Source organism: Piliocolobus tephrosceles, chromosome 16 (genome assembly GCF_002776525.5).
Source record: "Piliocolobus tephrosceles isolate RC106 chromosome 16, ASM277652v3, whole genome shotgun sequence".
In the NCBI taxonomy this organism is placed as follows: domain Eukaryota; kingdom Metazoa; phylum Chordata; class Mammalia; order Primates; family Cercopithecidae; genus Piliocolobus; species Piliocolobus tephrosceles.
Window position 1 is genome coordinate 73,750,868 of NC_045449.1, and position 7,972 is coordinate 73,758,839.

Consider the following 7,972-nt stretch of genomic DNA (forward strand, 5'->3'; position numbering starts at 1 on the left):
AGGCTGAGGCAGAAGAATCTCTTGAACCTGGGAGATAGAGGTTGCGGTGAGCCAAGACTGTGCCACTGCACTCCTGCCTGGGCAACACAGCAAGAACCTGTCTCAAAACAAACAAAAAGAAATGCAAGTCAAAAACAACATTGAGATACTACTCCACACCCACTGGGATGGCTGCAATTAAAAAATCGGAAACACTAAGTGTTGGTGAGGAGGTCCTAAAGAAATATGAACACTCATTCCATGCTGATGGGAAAATAAAATAGAATAGCCAAAATTGTAGGTAACAGTTTGGTAGGTCCTCAAAAATTAAACACAGCATTAACATTTGACCAAGCAATTCCACTCATAGGCATATATCCTAGATAATAGAAAATAGGGCTGGGCACGGTGGCTCATGCCTGTAATCCCAGCACTTTGGGAGGCCGAGGCAGACAGATCACTCGAGGTCAGGAGTTCGAGACCAGCCTGCCCAACATGGTGAAATCCCATCTCTACTAAAAATATAAAAATTAGCCAGGTGTGGTGGTATGCCTGTAATCCCAGCTATTTGGGAGGCAGGAGAATCGCTTGAACCCAGGAGGCGGAGGTTGTAGTGAGCCAAGATCACACCATTGCATTCCAGCCTGAGCAACAGAGCGAGACTCCATCACAAAAAAAAAAAAAGAACAGAACAGAAAATAGTTGTCTATATAAAAATGTGTAAACAAATGTTCATAGTAGCATTATTCATAATATCCAAAACGAGAAAAAGAGAAAAATGTCCATCAACTGATGACTGGATAAACAAACCGTGGCATTCATACAGTGCAATACTGTTCAGCTATAAACAGTAATGAAGTACCGGCCCATTACAATATGGACGAATCCTGAAAACACGATGCTAAGCGAAAGGAGCCAGTCACAAAAGGCCACATGTTCTATGATTCCATTTATATGAAATATCCAGAATAGGTAAATCCACAGAGACAGAAAGCAGGTTAGTGGTTGCCAGGGCTGAGGAAGGGAGAGCTGGGCTGTGGCTGCTAAGGAGTATGAGGTTTCTTTTTGGGGTGATGGAAACGTTCTGGAATCAGGTTATGATTACACAGCTTCATGAATGTACTAACTGCCACTGCATTGTACACTTTAAAAGGGTGACTTACATGCTATGTGACTAAAAAGTCACTATGCACCTGCTCTCTCCCGTCTGATTCATCTTGTACATCTCCCACCAAAGGGTCTTGTATAAAGCATGGCCTCAGAAAATATTTGTTCTGCAATAAAAAGTTCTGGGTGTCCCCCCAGACCTCAACCTGCAGATAACGGGACAAGGTCCCCAACCATGAAGAGCTTCATCGTGGTGGGGAGCCAGGCAGCAAACGGTAAACGGGTCATGGGGTGCTCTAAGGGAATGAACACAGGGTGGGAGGTGGAGGGGCTGGGCAAAGCCACTCTAGAGAGGTGGACTTGGGGGTCCTCAGTGAAGCCTGCAGGAAGGTGAAGAGCTAGCAGAGGGCCCAGGGGACATGCCTGCCTGTAATAAACTAAGCACATCAGAGAAAGCACCAGTCCTTATATGAGTCCCAGTGCAAAAACAGCACCACCCTGGAAATGGAGATTCAGCCCGGTGCAAAACAGCGCCACCCTCTGGAAGCAGAGGTTCAGTTTGCTCCTCCATTGTTGAGTTTTCTGTTCCTCCCAGTGTGAGAATGGAAGTGATCTCATATTGTAAATAATTTTTTAATTTAATTTTATTTTTTTGAAAGGAGTCTCTCTCTATGGCCCAGGCTGGAGTGCAGTGGCGCGATCTTGGCTCACTGCATCCTCCACCTCTCCGGTTCAAGGCATTCTTGTGCCTCAGCCTCCTGAGTAACTGGGATTACAGGTGTGCACCACCAGGCCTGGCTAATTTTTGTACTTTTAGTAGAGACAGGGTTTCACCATGTTGGCCAGGCTGGTCTCAAACTCCTGGCCTCAGGTGATCCACCCACTTTAGCCTCCCAAAGTGCTGGGATTACAGGCATGAGCTACTGTACCCGGCCTACACTCCCAGTATTTTTTAAGTTGCTTAACATCTGCAAGTAGTAAATAAATTCATGCTGTGGTTAAAAATTTTAAAAAGACAAGCGTGCAGAATCAGCATTGGAAGCCCTGTCCCCCAAGTCATCCTGGTCAGCAGTTGAGTGACTCTTCTTCTAAAGTTCGTTCTGCCGGTTTACACACACTTGAAGGAAACTTCCCATGTTGCCAGTAGACACCATTTTGGAATAATGGCTCAGGGCAATTAGAAGAGAAGAGTCTTTAGTGTATTCTTCAACTTGACTCATAAAAGTAGAGTCAATCACTCTTCTCTACAACAGTCAACTTCTCTCAAGGAAGACCTGAGGAAGCTGGTGCCCGACCCACCTGGAGACACGGACCTCATAGGAGGTGAGCTGAGGATGCGGTTCATTTTGACACCACTTCGGCTGTGAGATGCTGGGAGGTGTCAGACGGGAGCATCCCACGGGGTGGGGATTGGGGCTCTAGAAGGCTTCCTCTTGGAGTAGGTGGCATGGGGGCTGGCTGTGGGGGTCTTTGTGGGGAAGAAAGAGCCTGAGTGGGTGCAGGGACAAGGAAGGTCCGCAGAGAACTGGCCGGAGTGCTCTGAAAACGGCCCTGGCGTTGATTTTTAAAAAGGTTGCTCAAAAGAACTGAAAGCAGGGACTGGAACAGATATGTGTACCCTGTGTTCACAGCAGCATCATTCATGATGGCCAGAGGCCGAAGCAGTCCAGTGTCCATCAATGGGTGAATGGAGAAAGAAAATGTTGTCCCTGCATGCAATGGCAGGTTATTTAGCTACAAAAAGAAGGAAATTCCCCCCCGCCCCCCCGCCCCGGGATTGAGTCTTGCTTTGTTGCCCAGGCTGGAGTACAATGGCGCAATCATGGCTCACTGCAACCCCCGCCTCCCAGGTTCAACCGATTCTCCTGCCTCAGCCTCCTGAGTAGCTGGGATTACAGGCGTGTACTACCACACCTGGCTAATTTTTGTATTTTTAGTAGAGACAGGGTTTCACCATGTTGGCCAAGCTGGTCTCAAACTCCTGACCTCATGATCCACCCTCCTTGGCCTCCCAAAAAAGTGCTGGGATTGCAGGTGTGAGCCACCGCGCCCTGCTAAAAAGGAAGGAGATTCCAACACAGGCTACAGCGTGAATGACGCTTGACATTATGCTAAGTGAAAGAAGTCAGACACAGAAGGTCAAACCCTGCATGATTCCACTCCTATCGGGTCCCCAGAGCAGTCAAACTCAGGGACAGAAAGTAGAATGGAGGCTGCCAGGAGCTTGGGGGAGAGGAGATGGGGAGTTGTTTAACGGGAACAGAGTTTCAGTTTGGGAAGATGAAAAAGTTCCGGAGGTGGAGAGTGTGGTGATGACTGCATAACAATGTGAATACACGGCTGGGTGCGGTGGCTCAAGCCTGTAATCCCAGCACTTTGGGAGGCCGAGACGGGTGGATCACGAGGTCAGGAGATCGAGACCATCCTGGCTAACACGGTGAAACCCCGTCTCTACTAAAAAAATACAAAAAACTAGCCGGGCGAGGTGGTGGGCGCCTGTAGTCCCAGCTACTCGGGAGGCTGAGGCAGGAGAATGGCGTGAACCCGGGAGGTGGAGCTTGCAGTGAGCTGAGATCTGGCCACTGCACTCCAGCCTGGGCGACAGAGCGAGACTCCATCTCAAAAAAAAAACAAAAACAAAAAAACAAAAAAAACAATGTGAATACACTTACTGCCACTCAACTGTGCACTTACAAATGGTGAAGGCTGGGTGCGGTGGCTCACGCCTGTAATTCTAGCACTTTGGGAGGCCGAGGTGGATGGATTGCCTGAGCTTAAGAGTTCGAGACCAGCCTGGGAAACATGGTGAAACCCCATATCTACTAAAATACAAAAAATTAGCCAGGCATGGTGGTGCCTATCTGTAGTCCCAGCTGCTCAGGAGGCTGAAGCAGGAGAATCACTTGAACACGGGAGGCAGAGGTTGCAGTGAGCCGAGATCACCCCACTACATTCCAGCCTGGGCAACAGAGTGAGACTTCATCACAAAAAACAAAAATGGTTAAAATGGTAAATTTTATGTTATAGTGGCACCCCCTCACCCAAGAGGAGTACAACCCAATACCCTGGTTGGTGCCTGAACCCTTGGATAGTGCCAAACCCTATAAATACTATGTTTTTCCTATACATACACCTATGATAAAGCTTAATCTACAAATTAGGCACAGTAAGAGATGAACAACAATAATAATAAAATAGAAGTGTCCGGGCGTGGTGGCTCATGCCTGTAATCCCAGCACTTTGGGAAGCTGAGATGGGTAGATCACTTGAGCCCAGGAGTTCAAAACCAGCCTGGGTAACACAGAGATACCCCATCTTTATAAAAAATTAAAACACTCCATCATTCCAGCTACTTGGGAGGCTGCAGTGAGCCATGATCGCACTACCGCACTCCAGCCTGGGCAACAGAGCAAGACCCTGTCTCAAATATAAACAAAACCAAAGCCCTCCCCAAAAACAATACACTGTAATAAAAGTTCATACCATACGTCTTAGCAACCTCAGCACAGAATCCTGTTCTTTCCTTATTCAGTTGAGAACTTCCGCCTCCTCGCTAAAAGGAAGTGCTTTACGGCTTCTCTTTGGCATATCCAAATTGTCAGCATCACTGCTCTTGTGCTGTGGGGCCATTATTCAGTCAAATAAAGGTGACTTGAACACAAGCACTGAGATCCTGGGACAGCCGATCTGATCACCCAGACAGCCGTTGGGATAGAGGGGGAGGGTAGGAGACTTCACTCTACCAGAATGGCATGCAATTTAAAGCTCATGAATTGTTTATTTCCGGAATCTTCCCATTTAATTTTTTTTTTTTTTTTTTTGAGATGGAGTCTCATTCTGTTGCCCAGGCTGGAGTGTGGTGGCACAATCTTGGTTCACTGCAACTTCTGCCTCCCAGGTTCAAGCGATTCTCCTTGCCTTAACCTCCCAAGTAGCTGGGATTACAGACATGCCTCACTATGCCTGGCTAGTTTTTGTATTTTTAGAGAGATGGGGTTTCACCATGTTGCCCAGGCTGGTCTCGAACTCCTCACCTCAGGTGATCCGCCCGCCTTGGCCTCCCCAAGTGCTGGGATTACAGGTGTCAGCCACTGTGCCCAGCCCCATTTAATGCTTTTGGATCATGGTTGGCCGAGGATAATTGAAACTGCAAAAAGCAAAGCTGCAGTGAGGGGGGACTACATGTATTTTATTGCAACTAAAAAACAAAAAACAGGTGAATACCATAGAGTTTCTTGGCTTCCTCCACCCTAAAGCACATTCCCTTATCTTCCCTGGCTCTCCCAGGCTCTTCTCAGGCATGGCACCCACACGGTAGGGCTGGCTAACCCTGGGGACTCAGCAAAGGCTGCACCAACCCACAGGTGGGGCTGGTAGGAGGCTCGGTTCACGCTCTGGTTTATCTTATGATGCTGAGGAGTTTGTGGAATAGGTTCAGAAACGTTGAAAGAGGGAGAAGCCTGGGCGCCTTGCTTTGAGAGTGGCTTTGTGGCTACCTCCTTGTCTGATTCTTGATTTGGCTTCAGTTCTTGCCTTTGACCTGGGGTTGGGGCCACCCCTGCAGCCACTGCGCCCTCTACAGGTGAGAAGGCCCAAGGAAGAAGCCCTCTGCTGGCCATGCCGTCCCCACTGCCAGTGGGAGCGACTTGCAAGGCCACAAACACCTGGAACAATCCGCCTGGCCGCGTCCCTCCTCACCCTCCAGCGCCATCCAGGGCGTTGGATTTTGGGACACGGCAGGTTCTGTTTCCTTTTGTTCACTTTTCCCCTTCGCATTTGGAGAACTCCATGTCAGGAAAGCTAGTCTTTGGGGTTCAAGGAAGAACAAAACAAACCCGATCTCCTGTAATCTACCTGGATGGGAACGCCCGGCTTTGTGCAGCCTGAGCTCTGGCCGACTGGAATTTCTGCCAGGTCCTATTCACACCCTTGGCCCCAGCTGGCTGTGAGGTTTCCTGGGAACCCTTGCCTCCTACGTGGCCTACTTAAAAGGCTGCTCAGAGCCAGCCAGGTGTTCTTTAAGCACCTGTGAAGATTCCTTGATCAGTTACACAAAAAGCTTGCTCAAAAGAATGGGACCGGGAGCAACCGCCATGCCCTCTAGAGCCTCAACTCCTGATTTCAAAGGATCAACGAGTGATAGAGGGTTGGGGACTGGGGGGGGTCGTGCATGAAGAGAGCCAGCACCCCCAACAGGGTCCACCCTGAAGCGAAAAGACAAATATCATTTTTCCTCCAGTCTGCAACAAACCGTGCACAGCTTCGGGACCCCCAGCCAGCCCAAACCTGTCGCTGGCTGCCCACTAACTCTCCCTGCAGCCCTTCGTACAATACGATTTCGGGCAACGCCTGCGTCCGCCCACACCTGCGGAGCATGAGCCCCACTTTGGAACGGACAGGGTCTGTGCAGAGACCGGGCAGAGCTCTGGGCTTCAGGATGGCAGCAGCAGCTCCGGCAGGCAGCTCTCCAGGCCATGAGATGAGCACAGACCTCCCTACACCCTCACAGCTTCTGTAGCTTCCCAGGCAACAGAGCCAGTCAGGGCATGGGGACACCAGGCAGCAGTATCAGACTCGGCCATTTCCAAGTTCTGTCTTGTCCCTGCCAGGGGACAGGTGCACATCCAGGTCAACCTGTGACCTCAGCCTTACTAACTCTTGTCCAGGCAAACCTGGAAGCGAGATGGAATCAAAAAAGAACCCATCTATACTGGGCAGTGATTACTCTAAAGGCTTATGCAATAGCCCGGGCCCTCTGTTGATACCCTACATGTTGATGAGGAGACTGAGGCTCAGCGAGGTCACTGCTCACACCGGCCCCTGCACTGTCCCAAGCTGTCTCTCTTGCAGCAAGGGAAAACGGCTCTTCAGCCTCTGTTACGTTTTAACCATGAGGCATTTTCTCACGCAGGGCTTTCAAATGTTGGCTGACAGACAAGAAGCCCACTGAACATTTGGGAAGAAGAGTTCTAGAGAGAAGAGGATTCAGGAAGGCTCGAGTCACAGCAGTGTGTGTGTGCACGTGTGTGCTTACACGCCCGAAACACGAATGACTGCGTCGGTCACATCTGTGGTGTGCCCACATCCTTCCCAACAAAGATAAGCCCAAGAGGGTGAGGGAGACACACCGTGCAAAGACCAGCTTTGGGGATTCTGGTGAATGTCCAGAGAGCCAAACAGCAAGACCCCCGCAGCTCCTGACTCAGCAGGGGCGCTGGATGCAAACGGACCCTGATACACAGGGCCCTGGGGGCTTCTCCAGGTCATTATCTGGAGGGTTTAAGTCCCCCGAGGCAGGGAACCAAAGGGAGCAGCAAGTTTGAGATTTTTCTGAGGCAGGGAACCAAAGGGAGCAGCAAGTTTAAGTCCCCCGAGGCAGGGAACCAAAGGGAGCAGCAAGTTTGAGATTTTTCTGAGGCCTTTCCATTCATCCGGAACAAACTCCGAAGGACTCCTCTCTATGGAATCAGACCCCAGAGGTGGAGGCCGCTGCTCCATCCCAGCCCCTCCCATCGCAACCTCTCCTGCTTCACACAGCCCAGGTGAGGCCTGCCCTGCAGAAGGTGACAGGGAACACGGGATGGGGCAGTTTCTACCTGCCTGCTGAGCTGCTCTGGTGAGTTAAAAGTGTCAGGATCCCCGGCAGGAGGAACGGAGGAATAAAATCCAGCATTCAACCCAAGCATCTCTGCTGCCCATGAATTCATTTCAGTGATCCGTCCGCCAGAATATCCTACTTTGCCCAGGTCATTTCACGCCTTCTCCAACAAGGCGAGCCCCAGCCCCACGTCCAAAGCTTTCCTGAAGCCCCACTGCCTCCACCACCCTCAGTAAGTGACGGGAAGATGCATGGAGCCCCGCCCCATCCCAGAGACGGCCCGGTGCA

The 7,972-nt window shown here is 50.3% G+C and overlaps 1 protein-coding gene across 1 annotated transcript in view; it reads right to left on the reverse strand.

Annotated features, from left to right (window-relative positions):
* TBC1D16 (TBC1 domain family member 16) overlaps positions 1 to 7,972 on the reverse strand; it is a 97,841-nt gene that overhangs the window by 31,397 nt on the left and 58,472 nt on the right. The window lies entirely within an intron of this gene.